This window comes from Rhyacophila brunnea, unplaced genomic scaffold, assembly GCF_057557595.1.
Source record: "Rhyacophila brunnea isolate RB1 unplaced genomic scaffold, BYU_Rbru_1.0 scaffold_4, whole genome shotgun sequence".
Taxonomy (NCBI): domain Eukaryota; kingdom Metazoa; phylum Arthropoda; class Insecta; order Trichoptera; family Rhyacophilidae; genus Rhyacophila; species Rhyacophila brunnea.
This window is the reverse complement of record NW_028233068.1, coordinates 55,148,337-55,169,975: the sequence shown is the minus strand read 5'-3', so window position 1 is coordinate 55,169,975 and position 21,639 is coordinate 55,148,337.

Sequence of the window (21,639 nt, the reverse complement as noted above, 5' to 3'; positions counted from 1 at the left end):
TCGAAATCTTGTAAACATAAAATAAATATTTTTTGTGCATAGTTTACACTTAAGTATATGAGTGTGTTATGCATGTAACATTGTTGTACAGAATACATTAAAAAATCTAACAATTTAATACATTTATTACAGAATGGTACAAAAATTACGAAATGAATTTAGCCAGACAACAAATACATCAGACGATACGAGATTCGTCGATAATTTAATAATAGATTACTAATATTAAGAAAACGTGTATCACTTTTGTCGACATTTCCCAACAATATATAAAGATTATGGCCCCCACATCCTGAAGCGGTCCCCCAGGCTAAGATCTTTGGCGCTCCCCCCCCCCCCCCCACCTATCGCTAAGGATAAAGGCATTGTGATGCTACACAGTAACGTTTTCCAAATGGCGTATGCGGTAAAATTAATGTGTACCTATATTTAGTGTTTTTTTGTATATTTTAATTCATCCATTTGAATTGTGGAGTTATCAAGTATCAATACACAATTAAAAATTGTATCGTACAAGCACATAATTTTAAATAATAACGTTATTGAAGGATTTTTTTTACTATAAGAGCAAATTTGTGATGTGTGTTTATCTCACTTATCTGGCCGACTCGCCACGCCGGGCCCCTCCTGAGTCCGGGCCCCCAGGCTAGAGTCCTGTCGATGTATAGTCTAAGGTCCTGTCAGCCCCCCCCCCTTGTGGGGGCCATGATAAAGATAATATATCTGCCCTTTTGATAATAAACGATATTTTTTTTATAAATATTGTAAAAATAATTTTGTCTTCATACGACGAAGTTAATTTAATTATTTCGCAACATTCTGTACATATGTATTGCAATGGTGTAGGTAGGTACTTATATGCTTTTCTTTGGTATCTACATCTTGAATGTGTGTGTAGAGTAAAAATGTTGAAGATAATTTATTAATTTATTCAAATTTTGAAACTAGTTGATCGATTTGTTCATATCATTCCAAATCTAGAAATATAAATTGATAGCGATCAATGCTGCCGGTTGTCGCACTATTTAGTTATTACAAAATGCACTAATTAAAAAATTGGCTATTAATTGCTATCGTATCTAATGTATTTTTTTCTTTTAATTTCAGGTGAGTGTAATTTCTTCAAGACATTATTATTTTACGCACTTCTGCATACAGGTAAAGATTGCAGTGATGTACAATTCTATTAGAAGTAAGTATATATTTTAACTAATAACTAAATTAAAAACAATAATTGTTTTTGAAATGTACTTATATGAAAAGTATCGAATACGTCATATAGATAGAGTATTATGGTTTCACGATATTGAAACAAGCTCGGTACATGACGTAACTACATGACGATACACGTGAAACATTCGGCACCTTCAAGATTTTAGAAATAATTTTAGGGAATACGTATAGAAAGAAATAAAATCAAAATCAAAATAGATTCTTGTTTTTTTTTTAATCTTTTTTTATGTGACTTTTTCGAAATGAGATATAAAAAACTCTTGACTCGAGTATGGGACCGAAAAACATTGTTGCCTTGAGGAGAGTTTAAAAAATCTCTCGCCCTGGAGATAGGACGAAATTTTCATTCTGGACACAAAAATTGATCGTATTCAGTAAAATATTGGGAGTAAGAAACCTGTCGATGCTGATTTTAGCTAGACAGATTGTTCTTGGGAAAATAATTAAAAATAGTTTGGATAAACGAGAAAAACGTCAAAAAATCTAAATTAGTAAGTACCAGGGTAAGGTAAGGTAAGTAAGGTAAGGAAACCAGGGAAATTTATATTAATCGTAATTAGTTCCCATGATGGCCGAGGTGTTACCCCGTGCTCGAATACCGGGTCTGGAAAAATTCACATGCTATTTTTCAATGTGTGTTTGGACCCAATATTGGCTTACATTCATTCCTCGTAAAAATAATCTGTTAATACAACCTCTACTCTGTGGAGGTGCATATTATGATCTTCTGAGGATCGAACATAGTTTATAAAAAAAATATCGCACATTTTGCACTTTAAAACAGAAGAAATGATGATTTGTCTTTTGGTTTACTAAAATGAATACTTATAAAAAAAATATAATAGTCTATGAACAGGATCAAGGAATGTGTAGTATTTATTAAAAACCAAAATATTCCTAACTATCAAACCTATTTGGTACCCAACGTGAAGAAATAGAGATTCGTGTGAAGTTTTAATTCAAAATAAATTTGTTTATAAAGTTTTTATTTGATAAAGGATTAAAATGTTTAAAATGTTTCCCAAGCTTTACAAATGACAATTAAATTATGTTGTATACTCTACAAAGGGAGTTTATTTTTCCATTAGTGAAGACTTCCAAGTATCCACAGTTCAAATGTATCATTCAATAGTGTTTGGAAGTTTCCGATGTTCTTAGAAAATTCAATGTTATCAACAGCATTGAGAAAATTCCCAGAATATACGGAGCTATAAAAAAAACATTTTGCAATTTGTATCATATAATGATATCGCGGCCTATTTATAATAAAGCCAGATTTTCTATTATAAGAGCTATACCGTTTTGGATTAATAATACAAGTTTACCGTTTTATTTTTGGCATCGAAAATTACCATTAAAAATGCATTTTTAATGTACATATACAATTATATTTAGTTTTGTATAAGCAAACCCACAATAATATAAATCGCATATTATACGCACACGCCAATGCACCCAACTATCAAGATATTATGTAAACACTATTCTTAATTATTATCTAATTTGTTTTAATATTATTATTAATTTTATTTAAGAATAAATTTATATCTCCACAAGATTTAATAATGTAACATTCTCATTTGTTAATACAATTCGTATTTTTCTCCGTTTGTGTTCGTTTCCTAACTGGAGAATGTGGACACTACTCGTATCGAATACACGTTGCGATGCCAAACAACTGGCTCGTATTCAGGTAAAATATTTAACAACCGGTACGCTCGTATATCTAATATGTATATTGAATGAAACCACTGTATTTATTATCAATCATACAGGCTCAAATATCTTTGCATCGGTGAAGCATATATGGTAATGTTTCATCCCTGCCCAGACTCAGTTGTGAATGAAAATATTAATTAAATTTGTTTTCCTTTTATTTATCGCCGCTAATATATATATATAGATCATAATAATATAAGGATGCATCTTATTAAAAGAGATAAAATAAATAAAAATATATCTTTGATTGTGTAGGTAGAGAATGAAATTTGTACACATTTAGATAGACGTATAGGCTAAATAAAAATATGGCCCAACTAGGAAGCCAGAAATTTATTTTCATATCATTCTTTATTAAAGAAACTGTACCTATTAACTATTTGGAAAACCGTGGTTAACACGAGGTTGACTTTTATTGCAAAACCATAATAATTACTTACCAAAGAATCTTTGTTAGTGAAAAATATGATTTCTAAAAAAAATGTACGAAAAATATTTCATGTAAATATCTTGACATGATCATTTATTAACAATGACAAAAATATTCTAAGAACTTTGCCCGATTGTACAACAAATCATATACTTACACATTTAGGTAAATAATGTAATATTATATAACGTCAATCATACAAGTTACAATATTTTAGATTTAAACTGAATTTTTATATGTTTATTAATTAGATAACATTGTTTTAGGAAATAACATTCCATTTTCAGAAGGGTTGAATAACCGATATTTGTTCACTCTTATATAAAGATAGGATGTTCGTTAGTAATAATTTAAATTATACAAAAAAAATGACGATGTGACAGCTAATTTGATTTTGTCTATATTGAAAATTACTTTAAACTTTACTTACAAGTGATTTCCGCATTTACCCCGCGAACCCTCGCAATTATTTGGGTACCTACTTAACCCATACCCAGATACTAAAAACTTTGAGCCTAGCGATGAACACCTGACATTCAGCTGTAAGCTGTAACTACGAGTGCTCCAGTTTACCCAGATATTCCGACACGGGTCTTGCGTGCCGTAGAATACCGAGAGGTGTGGAGCAACCCTTTGAGAACGCTGCCCGATAACCTACTCATCCGGGGCACGATCCTCAGTCATGAGGTTTTGACCAATAATTATTATTTCATTCACCTAAATAATTTATATTTTTTCGTTCCTGGGGGGGAGGGAGTTCGGATGCAACATTCTTCATTGAACATACTTACTTTCAAATAACATCAGAAGTTTTATTGAACATTATATCATTTGGAACACCTCAGAATTATAACACAACCACTAGATTTCTTCTGTTCTATAAGTCCGAGGCTTTGTTAATATTGGCAATTAATTTTTGTGATTTTGGATCAACCTAACTTAACAAAATTTTCTATGTGTCTTTCGAAGGTATTCCAAATTCAAGTAAAACGACTGCTATATTAAATCTTATGAATCATCGTATAAAAGCTCTGAAGTATTATACACATTAGAAATAATCATAAAAATAATTTATACAGAATCTTGAACCCATGTTTATTTGGTTATTCCAAATTATGTATGTTTTATATCATTATAATTATCAAGAATTAAAAATATAATTAAAAAACCGAATCGATTTAAATAAATTCATAGATTTGAAAATCATTTTGCTAATATACCTAATCAGCTCATCAGATAACTGTTAATTAAGTACCTACATGATTATATTTCTTAATAACCTGTTTCATGGGCGTTTTAGCATGACACTCAACTCAACTAAACAAATACAGGTTCTTGATGGACTACCTTTAACGTGGATGCCGGTAAAAGTAGAATGCGAAATAATAATTAACCTGTACCTGTACCACAATGCACTAAATTTGACAGACAGGTGATGTGATTAATATACAAGGATAGTAATAATAATAAATCAGATAAAGTAGTTATGCAAATTATTTGAATATCATTATTTCAATAGAACTAACAACACACGTTATAAATGTTATTGTATAACTCGCTAATTGCGTGATACAGATACTAATGAGCTTTGTATTATGTTTGCCGTCCACAATCCTTCCTGTCTTTCGATAGTAAAAGTTAAACCGTAAAATTAAAAAAAAAAAAAAAAAAAAAAAAAACAACTTTACTGAGTAACTTTTCCAACATGAAACTGTGGCGAAAAAAAAGATTCGCTAGTTTCGATTTCACGAATCGCAAAAGCTATGCAAATCAAAATAAATGCATCCAGACACGATGCACGGGGGCCTTAGGAATGATATTATTCACAATACAAGTGGGTATACATTCTAATAGATTTAAGTTTTACCCCTATGTGTATTTACCATTGGTGGGTGTGCATAGTGCCTTAAGACAACTAAAGGCTAAACCCAGATCGGACAAACGCCTCAAATGGAATAGTGCAAAACTAAATGCATAAGAATTTAAATTTAAATTCTACCAAGTACCTTCTTTCGGTCAAATGATAGTATTAATACAAGTAGGTACATATATTAATAATTCACCCGTCACAGTCCACAAGATTAAACATCAGTCAATTTACAAATTTTATTTATTGGTTTTGAAAAGTCGATTTAAATCTACATGAACATCCGGAAGATGTTGTCGATTTTTTAAATAATAATTATTTAGGAAATGTTTCCCAAATTTATATATTATATAATATATAGTAACGATTATGATGTTTTCAATCTAACAAAGAGTTATAATATTTTCGTTCACTTTTCACATACACTTAACTTTATATAAGGTGGAATTGATATAAAATATGAAAATGTTGTATCGGAAATATATGGTCGTATATTAAAGCTCGTCCAACCTCTTTGGATCGAGATAAAATTCATGTCTAAATAAAACACGGTTCTTGTCTGTTTACAGGAAGCCAGCGGCAAATAATTTTTGAAAATTGCCGATATACTGGATTATTTGTTAGGTTACGTTAAGTTAGGTTAGGTTAGGTTAGGTTTTCATTATTTAAATCATGAATTTTACCAAAATCGACCATGAAAATTGAATTAACTTTTTATTTAATATAATAAAATTGGAGGCCGTATAGTATACGATCATCTCTTTCCAATATAAAACTCACGGCGAACTGTGCTACAGTGAAATGTTTTACGTACAATTTACATGTTACTATGATTCGAGCCCGAGACCCACAAGCCACAATTTTACAAGCGGGGGCGTGTCACTACTTGTGGTGTGGACTCAATTATTAGATGTACTAATTGAATTGTCCATAATCTGGTAATATTTAACAGGGTGATATATCCGTTGGGAATAGACGATATGCGTGAAAAATGGGTGCATCAAATGATGCTGCCTATAATAATTACAGGTCTCAATTAATATTATTTCGGTATTCTTTGGATTACATATTTATATTAAAACTAGCACTAAACAGGCTATTATTGCGTAACTATTTTTCATGAGACATTACCAGCAATATACTGAAACACCATAATTATCGTTGTTATGCTACGGGATACACCCTATTATAAGATCCTGTGCACACGGACCCCAAACAACCACTAATACCTTGCCTGTCTTCCGTCGACTGAACGCGTATTAACCCAACCATACTTGACCACAGTGTTTTAATAAGAATACGAACCAGTAGGACAGTACGGAAATACATCGATGACCGATCGAATACTTTCATGATGTGTGTAGATATAAACTTTTCTCACGTATTTATTAGGCCCTTTCACTATATTTTTGGACCAGAAACCTCTATTGGAAACATTTCCAAGAGACGGGTCCGATGATATTATAATAATATAACTAATATATACTATCACCTTTAAATAGTTATTAGTTATTACCATCATCGACTATGGCAGTAGCGAGGGGTGGAGGTGGACTTTGGAGATCCGAGATAAATCATCATCATCATCAGCCTGAATCTATCCACTGCTGGATGAAGGTATCTTCAAGCTGCTTCCACTTATCTTGGTCCTGCGCGTTATATTGCCACGTGTGCTTCCGCAGAACTTTATCATTTCATCGATCCAGCGGCCTCTAGGTCGGCCTTGCGGACATTTTGTACCTCTTGGATACCACAGGATGACTAGATTTGTCCAACGATTGTCCCTTCTTCGAGATATGTATCCAGCCCATCTCCATTTAAGGCTTTTAATGAACTCTATTACATCGCAAACCCTTTTCTGCTGATAAATAGTACACAATAATTATTTTTAGGTTTGGTTCGGCTTAGACAGACTATAATTGAATTTTAAAAACTAACCAACACCATTTCCAATGTGTATGCTTAATTCAATGAAGACAAATAAGTATTACTGACAGGGTTTAGTGTGCACTATTTATGTCAGATATCCACATCATACTTCACCATTCGTCACTTTATATTTGCTTCATTTTTCAAATAATTTAAAGTTGTATTTGAAAATTTGAACTCTTACAAAAATATGCAATATTATAATCATTCCCTACAAAAAGAGTTTCTGTTAGATTCATGATAACTGAATAACTGATACAGTTCTTGAGTTATGGAAGTCGTTAAATTATATAATAAAAATATTCAAAATTAACAGTAATTCAAAATAAACTAAAATTATTTGAAACTTCTACATATTAAGTATGTTTACAAAATGTTGTCGTACCGCATGAACTAGAGAGGAAAAAATGTGATTGATAGATTCACTTATTGCGATACTTGCTGTCCGTCTAAAAAGTGGCCCAGACAAAATCCTGACAGATGATAAAAAGTGTACATTGTACGGTATTTTGACAAAAACGCGTCAGACCAACAAGGGTGCAGCTCAATAATTAAAACTTAACTTCTACTGAAACAAGGCCAAACAATATTATTGGATAATATCAACCAGTGACGTCCCGTGGAGGTAGGCAGATAGAGCGTCGCTTGGGGGCGGTAGTTACTCGAAGGGCGGCAAATCGAGGAGAATCATTTGGTATATATAGAAATAGCTACTTAAACTTAGTAATAACGAAAATATCTTTCCATTAATAAATTCAGCTCACTGGTTGGAAACAAAATGTATCAATTAATGACTGTAATTTTTTTGTCGAGTTCGCGATGTATAGTTTACTTCCGTTGCCATTCGACGTCCATGGTGACAAGAAACGACACCGTGCACGGATGATTCAAAATACTGTATAAAAAATGGGGCAATATTTTGGCGCTGCCAGGGGCGGCATTTTGTCTAGGGACGTCACTGATATCAACAGAGTGTATATGTATGAATTTCAAATTGAAATTAAATTAAAAAACTTACAAAAATTATGCTTATAATTATACAATGCAATAACTGCAACTATGCAACACTCGGTAAGTTCAATTTGGGGGAGACAAGACAACCCATGTCTATGTATCGGCGTTCACCCCAGACCGTCGAATACATTTAAAACAGAATGTCAGATCATCAATTATTGTATTGTATTCAACATCGTCATTTACATCATACACTGAAGCTCATACACAATAAAAATATTCGATTATGCTTAACTACATAATATTATATTGTTGGTTTTGTGACGTTAGACTTTCTACAACCCTCACCCTTGACCTCTTCGTCACAACTCAACGTTTTAATACGACTTCTTTGTTTTTCGTGACATGTTGTGAACGTCTTGAATTCGTAATTTATAAATTTCACTATATGTAAATAAATAAATTTGAATTTTTCCGCGTAGGGGGGGTGCAAGATGAGTAAATGAGCTCCCTAAAGACATAGACATTTCCAATGATCTACTTTGCATTTTGTTTTTGAAACTTTATTTTATTATATATATTTTTTTAATATTATTATTATCATCTTCTTCTTCTCTCTCATGAGAGTAATATTTCTTATAATGTAGATCTCATGTTGTGAACGTCCTGAATGTTTCGTTTAAAAAAAAAATTATGAATAATCCCTAAATGTATGAAATAGGCGGAATAACGCTTCATTCACAACTCTCTCATATCACCGTTGATAGAAACCTTTGGTTGATTTTTTAAAAAATATTATTCATTTTAATCGTTTCACTATAGATATACGACCCAAAACAAGTAGTCCACCGGCCAAATTTGTAATTTTTATCACTACTATCAAAAAACTATAATAATCAATTGTTTAGATGTATTAAATAATGAGTACAATTAAGAATACCGCATTTATTAGAATCGTTAAAAATGAAAAAGATGTTAACAAAAGTTGGCGGAAATACCGTTATGCAAATAATTTAAGATTAGGTACATACAATAGGTATAACAACGCCCTCACTTGCTGACAACTTTTAACGCCGCACAATATGTAACAATAATTGTTATTCAAAGTTATTTTTTTATTGCATAGGTACGTCCCCCGATCTACAACATAAATTCTGCGATGATGACATTTTCTTGGAATGCACGAATGAAACTGTTAGCACCAGTTTATTTACACATTGGATCTGTAAACTGCACTAACTTAAAAAAAAAAACAGCTCCGTCCGTAGACTATAGATACATCTAGACGCCACCCATTGCATTGCTAAATGAAGCTGCGTGACGTGCGTTTGATTTGTGGGCGAGCGAACGCATCGTATTCAAATGTTTGAGACCATAGACCATTTCGCTAGTGCTCGCACTAGACGCTCAGAATTAAAATATATTTTTCTATTTTTTTACGTTATATAGTATTTTTAAGCGGTCAAAATGCAATCATTATGTAAAAATATCCATAATTTAAGTTATTTTAAAGAAACACGGTCACTTCATATCAAAATATATAATAATATACAAATAAATTATCACGAACATGTATCAACTTACCTATGAAACGTAATACCATCTTCTTGCTTTTCAGTACGGCTACCACATTTTAATACAACACACAGAACCATCTTTTCTACTTATTTAACTAAAAATATTTACCACTGACTTTATGTTTAACACAAAAAATAGCAATTTTAGCAACACGGTTATCGACGCTTAGTTAAGCAATAAGGTAAGATTTGGCGGCTACACCGTAGCAAACCATCTCCCACATCTGTAAACCTTGTATCTTACTCTAGCGCGTGTTGCAGAGATTATAAGGGTGCCGAATACTTTCTCACTCGCACTTATGCATCGTTTTTGTTCAGGCTAGCGGGTCTATTCTATACAAAAGGCGACTATCGACCGCTAACGTGATAATGTGTTAGTATTTATTACATACATTTTATATTGAAATATTATAATTGTAATTGTATTGTGATCAGTTAATCAGTCGAAACTGTCTCTCTCTCGCTCTCTCTCTATCGCTCATGCTCTAAATTTTAGCACAGGCAGGGGGGCATGCCGTTAAAATATAGCATTTATTGCAACAATTAATACCAGCTAATTGTAATTGTTACAATACGTGTTAATAATTTGATACAAACATACCCTAGTTAGCGGTTTTAGCGGACGAAAGCAGCCTTTTGTATAGAATAGACCCGCTGGCCCCACCATTTATCTAGGCCTTAGACTTAAACAACGTACTGACTAGGTTCAGATCATGAAGTTTTACCATAATCAATATCAAAATTGTACTGGAGTGGTACCCACTTACTATATTGGGCCTGTGGAGTAAAAGAAAAAGAAAACCTAGCGCTAGATCGCATAATTCAATTATGTAGGTGATTTTAACAGAAACATACGAAATATACCTATGAATTAGTGTAAAATTGATGTGTGTTTGATTCAGAGCAATGGGCCAACGGACTGAACGAATTCCTAATACCCTCTACAGCAGTAGCTCTCACGTGAAATTTAACTGTGGCTGCACAATAATTGACATTAACAGTTCTATGGAAACTTTTGATTGCCACACCAAATTTCACTGTTGTTGTGATTGAAAAAATTAAAGCTAAATTTTATTTACTAAAAAAATAATCAATTTATTTATAGACAAGCCCATTTAATAAAAGACATTTGAACATTTTAGTACATACGTGTCGCTAGATTTCAAAATCAGCCAAGTCCACCTTTAGGTATTTTTGACTTTTTTATGAATTGCTGAAGAACTTCTACTTTATAACATTTCTGCATTATCGGAATGTGGCACTTATTAATTTTAAATATTCTGTACTCGAAATAATATAAACTTTCACCCCTGTGACTGTGTACTTGAGAAAACAAAAAGCTGTTTTTCTCCTATTCATCTATTATGGACTTGGCTGATTTTGAAATCTAGCGACACATCTATTTATTTAAAAATAATGCAAATGGGCCTCAATAGTCCGTTATTCTAATGCGAGCCACATATCTGCTTCTAAGTTTGCATAGTGTGTCAACTGGCTTCGATATTTGTTTTCTTATGAAGTGCATTACACTGAATGATCTTTCACAGTATACAGTAGTGGCAAAAATTGACAATATTAATAAATCAATTGTTGCCAATTCTTTTTCAAACGTTAGCCCAGTTAATTAAATTAAATACTGAAAATGATGTTGGTGGCCGCATGAGGCAACCAGGGCCGCACATGAAAACCACTGCTCTACAGCCTATCAATGCTATGTTAGAGACAAAGTTGCTGAAGAAACCCCTTATTTTATACATAAAGAACTTATACATAAGTCTAAGTTAAAGAGAAAGTTAACCTGAAACAAAGATAATGCAATAAAGTCATCAGCAAGTCGACATTGTCGATTCCTTTGTAACAAGTTTTCCACTTTTAGAGTTTATTTATTTATTTATTTATTTAGGAATACAAAACATTGTGGACATAACAAATCTATATTTACCTGCTCCGCAGTGAAATGAAAATGCCTTTGAATAACGATACAAGCCTGATAGAGGTTTTATACAGTTCGATACGTATACAATCACGAAAAATCGCAAACAATAATATAATATTTGTAACGAAAGTAAGATATTATCACCACCAGGTTATCGATTTATTTTTTCCTGCTAGAGCCAATAAAATAGAGAAGACAATTCATTTGTGAAAATATTACTTTGGTATTCAAATATGTATACTAAAAAATCCTGGAAATTTTTTTTTTAAAAAAAAGTTTGTATCATTTACAACATTATAGTAAGTCTGAATTTGGTACTACCTAATTTGCTAAAAATACATGTAAGTATATGAATTTTGAAGTTTCAAATTTTCTGTTAGTAGGTGCGTACCTGCGCTGGTCTAATCCAGTCTCAATTATGAATAAATATAATAGTAGTAGTAGGACATGAAAAAATATCCTTTCACACTATAAATTTAATAATATAATTAAATAATTAAATTATTGCAATTTCCGGGGCCGTACTCAGACACTGGACGAGTGTCGAGTTAGCAAACACCGACCAAGTGTTGAGTTACTAAACGCTGCTCTAGGACAAAAAATATAATACTTTGGCAATTCTAAAAAACTAAGTGTGTCAATAATTCAGATTGACAACAATATTAAAATGATGCCAAGTGTATATTTTTTTTTAGTTTTTGGGTCAGATCATTATATCTTATTAATTGATCATCGATTAAATTTTAATTGCGTAATTATTATTATCTAAGGTTGCTAAGTTTTCTGGGGTTTCCTGAGCAAGATAAAATTCTTTGAGGCATACAAAAAATTCCACCTCTAAGGATTTGAAAACAGAATAAAACAAAAAACAAAAAAAAAGTATGATTGACAGCGAATAATTTTTCTTGTATGGATCGTGAACTGTTATTTTATACTGTTACATAATTATGTACATACAACTTTATAACCTTTACATACATCAAAACAAGTAATATGTTTGACCCTAGAAATGAATTGCATCTTTGCATTTCATACAAAACGTTGTTTCTACTCTCCTTTTTTGTACTGCACACGTATTTCAATAGTAGTTATGGACTCGTTTTAATCGTTAGTGGGTCATTAAAAATGTAGGAAAATTATGGTATGTCTCAATGAGGGGAGATCTATGCATCTAGCGACGGAATACGAAAGCTGAAAATTAATACCTTTGGTTGATAATTAACAGGTACCTATTGAAACTATCAATTTGCACCTAAAATCATTAAAAAAATATTTTTTAATTACAAAGATAAACTTGAAATTTTAAAAAATCCATTACATATCAGCTATATAATTTAATATATATATTTTGAAGACAATTTTTATCATCGGAATTGTGACCATGCCAAAGCTCGTTTCGATATAAATACAATATAGGATGTCATGTTACAATACATATTTTTATTTTACAGAAAAATAAATGCAATATTAAAAATTCGTTATGAGATAGGTATTTTTTCCTCGTGCAACGTGTCTATCAAACAATATTATTAATGTGTGTGTAGAATTTGGGTTCTACGAACATTAACCGTAATATACCTATATTGAATGCAATAATTATGTTTATGGAAACTATTTTTCATAGTACCTACGAGAAAAATATTGACCGATGCTCTCGCCTCATATTAATTATACTGAAAATTTACGTATGCAAAAAATAGCCCGCAAGTATGAGAAAAGGAGCCTGCAGTAAGTGGATACGAACAGAAAATAAGAGATTTGAACTACACATATTTTAGCCATTTAATTATAATTATCGGAAATTTAAATATTTAGAAAAAAATGGTTTATTAAAAAAAACTCTTACCTACTCACTACGACGTTGAAAAAATTAATAACCACTAGGAACTAGGACACTGTATTTCATCACAAATAACGTTTACTAACAGGGTTCATTTTCCCAAACTTAAACTTAAACTCAAATTGTCAAAAAATATAGCATATACTTTAATAACAATCAAAATATATTTATTTTTTCTTTTCTAGGAGGTAGGTACATAAACAAAATAATAATAAACGAAAAATAAAATTCATTCATAATAAAATATGCTTATTGTTGTTTAATTTAATAAAACGCATTTTTTTGTAGTACTTATTCCACTTTTAATCAATAAATTAGAACCGGTTTCATCCGCAAAAGTGGAATAAGTACTACAAAAAAATGCGTTTTATTAAATTAAACAAAAATACAATGCAGTTCCACCATGAATTGACAGTTAACAGAATAAAATGAAAAAAACATACTTAATTAAAATAAATAAAAGTTATAATATAAACAACATTCATTATAATCAATGAGAAGGATGAAATTGTTTATGTTGAGACAGATCATCATAATTTGGTTCCCTGGTTGTTAATTTTGGTTGTTAATAATTCTGAGATGCGGATCCACATCCAAAAGCCTGTTCCTTTGTTTTGACTTAATGTCTACAAATGCTGAAAAAGCAACTTCACGTAGATATGAAGTTGGAAAAGGCTAGATGTATTTCAGGACTTTCTCTGTTAAAACTGGATACACATTTGCAACCAGGATGATGTTAAAGTAGGTACACTCCTTATATTTATTTTTCAAGAATCAGTCTGAAGCTAATTCCAACAATTGCTCTTCTTCCGCATTCGATAAACCTTCTAGCATGGATGTTGTATTGATGTCGTATTAATGCTTGTTGCACCAGGCGCAGCCAAAGCCCGGTACAGCGCGTACCGCCACCAACTCTTCCCGTACCCCAGGGGGTACGCGTACCACACTTTGGGAAATGTTGCTTTAGAATATTGGCGAATTTCAGTTTACAGACAATTGACTTATTTACCAAACGTTTTTTTATCCATTATTAAATAATGAAGAAACCATAAATAAAACAAATAAATAGATAACTTTAAAAATCCTGGAATTAAAATATAACCAAGATTTTGTTCAGCTCTCAATTTTTCGAGTGGTGAATTTTCTGTGAACATGTTTTCGTGTTCGAAAGTAGAAGATATATTCGGAATAAAAATTGTTATTGGAATTATTAGTTCGTTGAGTAAGTTGATAAAACACACCTAATAAATCACTACCAATAGCTACGCCGTAGATTTCTAGGCATAAGACATATTATTATGGATATTGAATATTTTAAATTTAAATTTGCATAATAGAATGGGACTTTGACGAATCTGATCTTTGCACATCAATAATACTAATAACCGATGATGAAAGAATTATTTAGAAAATATAATTAGATTTGTTCGTACAACGTTCAAACTTTATAGCAACATTCTCCGATTTTTATTTATAATTATTGGAAGTTACATAATTTACATTTTTATTCATGATTAATTCTCATCCACTCTGACAATAAGTAGGTAAGGTATTTTCACAGTGGATCTATTTTGTCAATTTTGTAATTTATAAATATAATATACTGTTCACTGGGTATGTTTTTTTTACGATTTGTTTATACCAGTGCTTACTTACACAAGAAAAGGAATTGTAATAACTGGTCTGAAATAATAATTGAATATTTTATTCTGGAACTGGAATAATTATTGTTTAAGATGTTTGAGAAGCCCGAACCGAAATAGAGCCTCGTGAAAACGATGAGATTCCAGTAATTACAAATTCACTAAATATCAGTCCTTATTTTTCCCTATTAATCTATACAATATTTTTTCAAATATGTTTATCGATTTAAAACCTTAATTGGTTTTATTGACAAAAATTCTAAAATGCCACACATTTTAATTCGTTACTGATGCAATCAATCTACAGTGAAACTATCCTTATCTTATATAATATGAAGATAGCGTTGCTTAATGAGTAGGTATCCAATTATACGTAATTTGTTTGTTTTATTTTTTAATTTGGATACTTCATCCAATGTCATTGACTTCATCTGTTACTTAGTGGAGTCAGGTGGAGGTAGGCTGTTAAAATCCGACATAAATAGTCCTTAATAAACTTTGTCAGGCATACGTATTTGTTTTCATTGAACCAAATCTACAATTTATAGATGATGTTGGTTAGTTTTTTAAAATTTAATTGAACACTGCCAAAATGAAGCCATTATAGATATTACTCAAAATATAATCGTCTATCTATAAAATAGCTAAAATTATGCCAGTAAACCATACCTACATAATTTTGGATATTTTATAGATAGAATAATATTTTTATTTACTATGGTTTTGTTCATTCAGGGCTTTATGAATGCAATGAATTAAAAAAAAACTAACCAACAACATGCGTACTATCTGTAAATTGTAGGCTTAGTGAAATTTAAAAAAAGCAATGACTGACAAAGTTTAATGTGCACTCTTTATGTCGGATTTTAATAGCCTACCCCCACCCTTCGTCACTAGTGAGTAGATAATAGGGTTTTTAACTACCTACTTTATTGTATTAATTTATTACGTAAGTGATGAATTGACCGTATTCGTTGTCAGTGTGTTATTTACATGGTGAGCTCGAATGATGTCTGAAGATGCCGAAAGGCGAAACCCAGGTCGCAAAAACGACTTTAATGGAATAGTACAAAACTTAAATCTATTAGAATTTATATAGTAAAAGTTTGTTTCACCACGGTGTCGTGTAGCACCGACGATGACCCAGTGATAACGTGTCGGGTTATGAAGCTGTGGGTCTCTGGTTTAAATGCCGGGTCTGGTAAATTTACATGTTGTTTTTCAATATCTGTTTGAACCCAAAGCATGGTTCTCAATATGTTGAGTAAGTGGCTAACATCCATTTCTCGTAAAAAATGTTACAAAATCTATTTGCGAGACGGCCCAGATCCCATGTAGGATTGAAGAGCAAATTATAGGTATAATATCATCATCATCATCAGCCGGGGTCAATCCACTGCTGGATGAAGGCCTCCCCAGGCTTCTTCCAACTCTCTTGATCCTGTGTCGTTCGCTGCCACGTATTTCCGCCAAACTTTACCAGTTCGTCAATCCAGCGGTTTTTAGGGCGACCCTATTGTCGTTTTGTGCCCCTTGGGTACCACTGGATGAAGGCATTTGTCCAGCGGCCGTTCTTTCGGCGAGCAATGTGCCCTGCCCATCTCCAATTCAGCTGTTTGGCAACGTCTATTACATCGCATACTCCTGTATGCTTCCTAACCCATTCGTTTCTCTTACGGTCCTTTCGCGTGATGTCCAACATGCACCTATCCATGCCTCGCTGTGCGACTCTTAGCCTTTGGACATCTCTCGTGTTGAGGGTCCACGTCTCGCAACCATTCGTGAGCACGGGTAGCACACATTGGTCGAACACCCTATGCTTAAGACACAATGGTAGGTCACTTTTGAAGATACTATTCAGACGTCCGAAAGCACTCTATCCCAGCTTTGTTCTTCGAGCAATTTCATCGTGCATGCTTCCGTCTATGGACACCTGCTGTCCGAGATAAACGTAGCTGCTAGGGTGCCATTAATACAGATAATCGCAGGGTCCGAAAAACAGTTCCTCATCACTTTTGTCTTTGAGACGTTTATCTTTAGGCCGACCGTTTGACTGACATCCGCGAGTTCTTGCATTCTACCTTGGAGGTCTTTCGGGTCTTGTGAAAGTATAATTATATCATCTGCAAAGCGCAGGTGACTGAGGTGCTCCCCATTAATTGTAACACCTTTTTCCTCCCAATCAAGTTTCCTAAATATTTCCTCAAGAGTAGCGGTGAATAGTTTAGGTGAAATGGTATCACCTTGCCGGACACCTTTGTTAATGGGGAATTTACACGACCGTTTGTGGAGATTCACGCATGCTGTGGCATCACTGTATAATATATTCCACAAAATTAGATGTTTAGTCTATAGCTATTTCGATTGTTACACCATTGATAACATTTAAAATTATAAAGCAGTCATGATAACGATGATTCAGTGTTTTAAGTAGTTAGTACCTACCAATATCATGTTCTTCAATATGTTTTTTTCTGGAATCAGAAGCGTTTACCTTTTAAATCTAAATCAATGACTATTTTTTCGTAGCGTATACATTATTTCTTTGTCTAGTTTTTTCAAAAATAAAAAAATATTTTTATACTGCTACTTATATAATTTAATATCGCGAAGAAGATTTACTCGTGGTTCCTAAAATCATTAGAATATTAACAAACTTTAAACTTCTTAATTATTTTTTAATCACAATAATATTAAACCTGGAACTTATTGATTGAGTAATACTTACCCAAATTTGCCTAACCTATCTATTATGTTACGACTTTATATGACTTGGCCAAATACCTTCAATTATCTACAATACCACCGTCACACTTTTTATATTATATTCTTACAAGTAGGCAGGTAGCCACTACGCGAAATCGCTTCCTGTATTATTTATTTTATTTTATAAGTAGGCAGGTATTAGACGAAATCTTTTTTTGGTATTATTACTGAAAAGTTGTATCTTATCTTATAATATCTACTGTGTAACACTTTGAAGTCTGGAATTACGAATACTAATGTAATATAAATAAGTATAATTATTATTAAAAATAAAAGTACTTTTTCTTGGTTGTTCAAAATCATTAGTCTTTGTGTTTTCAGGTTGACATCCATAAGTTTATTTGAATGAATAATCCATAAATTACAGTACATATTTATTATTAGCAATACGTGAGGTGACCTTTATAAGAAGACAATCCTTTATTTTAAATCGTAAGTTATTTTTGACGAACCCGATAAAACATCTGTCACCTTATAAATTATTACTAATGGTGGGAAATTATTTTCGAGATGTAAAGAAAAAAATCTCGAAAAGCTTAGCGTATGACATTTTTCTGGACATAAAATCTTTCTCGATTTAGGGCCGATAGAACAAAAATTGGAAGGATAACTAAACAAATCTTTTTTATCAAGATCTGAATGCACTCGTCTGTATAAATGCTCTCAGTTTTTATTACATACAAAATGACACATTCATCAATACAATATAGGTACTAGGTATTAATTATTTGCCCATCTTATTTTTAGCTTGGCTTCTCCCTATTGACATAATGATTTCGCGGGTTAATTGTTATCAAATGCAATATACAGTATAACCTCGTTTTTACGTGCCCGGAACTCACGTTTTCCCGGCAATTGCGTGTAATTTTTTCAGTCCCAATGTATTTCAGTACATTTAATACCCGCATTTACGTTTTTTTTCCGCGATTTACGTCGGAAATATTCAAAGTATGCGAGTTACGCGCGCTTCTGAACAACTTTCTGATGAAGAAGAGGTTGATATTCCAACAAAAGAAGAAGCAATGAGGTTCACCGAGGGTTTAAAAACCTACTTTACAAGCTTTGCTGATATTCAAGATGACACTTTTAAATGTTTATATAGTCTTCAAAGAGAATTACACAAATATAACAAAAATGCAACAAACTAATATATGATTTTTTTTCAATCAAAATTTAAATTAAATGTTGTTTTTTAATAAAACGTTATTTTTTTAGAAACATAAAATTTAAATGTTATTTTTTTCAATACCCCCCTTTTACATTTTCCCTCCAATTAGGTTTTTTTCCAGTCCCTTAAAAAACGTAAAATAGGGGTTATACTGTACTTCTAAATGTCTGACTCCCCGATGGTGTCGATGAGTGCCATCCAGTGTTTCTCAACCAGTGGTCCGCGAATTTTTGGCGTTTAAATGCATACCTGTATTAAAAATTCCAATCAAATCTTAAAACTCCGTGCACCTGCAAGTGTTTGTGCAGTGTGTTTTTGTTCTTAAAATAGATTAATGGTTTTACGTGACTAAATCAACCGCAATTTAACGTTACTATATGTTACATTGTTACCATATATTTTTTTATTTATTTCTGCATTAGTGGTCCGCCAAACGTTTCTCATATTTTCAGTGATCCGCAGATGTAAAAGGGTTGAGAAACACTGCCTTAGACTACTTAATGATACTTCTCGAAATATTCTATTGCAAACTTTCACCACTAGTCTCCCAATATACCTTCGATCAGAAGGTTTCACTTATAATAAATTTAATAGCTGTAAAATAACAGAATAATGTTGGATTCACAAATTCTTCATCTTCATTCATAGACGTGGCTTACGCGCGAACCAAATTGTCACAGTAAGCTGCCGCTACGGAAAAAAAAGTGTGTAATGTCGTTGTTCTTTGTGTTAAAAATATTATCAGACTGATGCTCCCATCCCGTAACACATTTTAAACCTTTAAACGAACATTGTCAATTGGCAAAATCTGCTGAAATCACTAAAACAACAATGAGGTCACCAGTGACGTCCCTATACAAAATGCCGCCCCTAGGCAGCGCCAAAATGCCACCCCATTTTTATACAGTATTTTTTTATCATCCTTTCATGACTCCAATATCTAAGTAATGTATTCTATGGATAAATTAATAACAGAATATATACCAGAAAATCTAATTTAAATGCCATCTCTATTTCAATAGACAATATTGCGAGTCCACGGTTTCAAATACCTACATTTAAAAATACACTTGACAACTTTCAAAACCCGTGAATCACTGGCAAAAATATTTGGATAAATTAATTGGGTAGGTACCTACGTATAATTCAAATATAATTCGCAAATCTGCACGTGTCATTGTTGGTCATCAAGGAGTGATGTCCAAGGACAACGGAAGTAAATAGACATCGCGAACGAAAAATACAGTCCTGTTAAACCTTTTATGTAAATTAATACATTTTGTTTCCAACCAGTGAACTGAATTTTTAATAGAAAGATATTTCCGTTATTACTAAGTTTAGATACCTGTTTCTATATATACCAAATGATCCGCCCTTCGAGTAACTGCCGCCCCCAAGCGACGCTCAATCTGCCTACTCCCATGGGACGTCACTGGAGGTCACCTCATGTTGAACTGCATTGCATCGACACCTGCATGACGCTTTGAACGTTTTTATCATATTCCACATGCCTACACTTTTCGAATGTCATGTCAAAATCACGTTTATTTGTTTTTAGCGTATGTACTTTAGATAACAATGTTGTCTATTTATCTATGGTCTGCAGGTTGGGTTCTGTTCAAAATATTATCTATGGGTGTCATGCCGAAAGTATTTTAACGCACGCACACGTAGAAACTGTTAAAATTAATTGAAATTAGTATGAATAATTAATAATAATTCAAATTACTAATACATTTTAGTAGGCACTCTTCATTAGTGTCATTCTTTAGTGAACAGAGATGGTGATGGTTTGAAATATTCTACAAAATGACGAAATCATAGACTAAAATTGTCGCTGCGACAGCGTGACAGTAGGCGACATGCACCATGACATGCACCTCAATTTGATTCGCGCTTTATGCGTCATATTTATTATAAATAAATATACCTACCCCATTTAGTTTATTGATCCAAATATTATTCTCAAAAATTGTTGTAAATTAACAAGCATTTCAAGTCATTAAATAACATCTTTTTAAGTTTGTAGTTACAAATGAGAATGTCATATTAATATATAGATAGATTATTAAAAATTAGAACTAAAATTTCTTACCTATGATGGTTAGATCGGAAGGAAAATCCATAATTAAAAGCAAATTAATTTCCGATAACTAAATAAAATATCATCAAAATAATAACATATCACTATCAGAAAATCATCTCGTTCTCAAAGTGTTTATGGAGCTAGTCGCGTCTCTAGTTTGAGAAGCAGTCTCATTATGTGGTTTGAAAATAAATTTTACTTTGTGCTAGTCATCTTTTCAAACAATCATCGGCCATCACGTATGAATCGTGGAATGCGACTCCCAATCGCGTGTCCAGTTTGCTTCGCTACAAATTCAATCACTTTACACAATAAATTTTATCCAAATTTTATATTATTTTCACGTTTTGCATCCATTTTATTTAAATCGGTTATTCTTCGTCATCTTTTGGTCGTGCCATCACACATCGAGGAAGGCTAGATCGCAGTACCTATGGCAGGGAAGGCGAACCTATGGCACGCGAGACGATTTTACATGGCACGCGAATGTT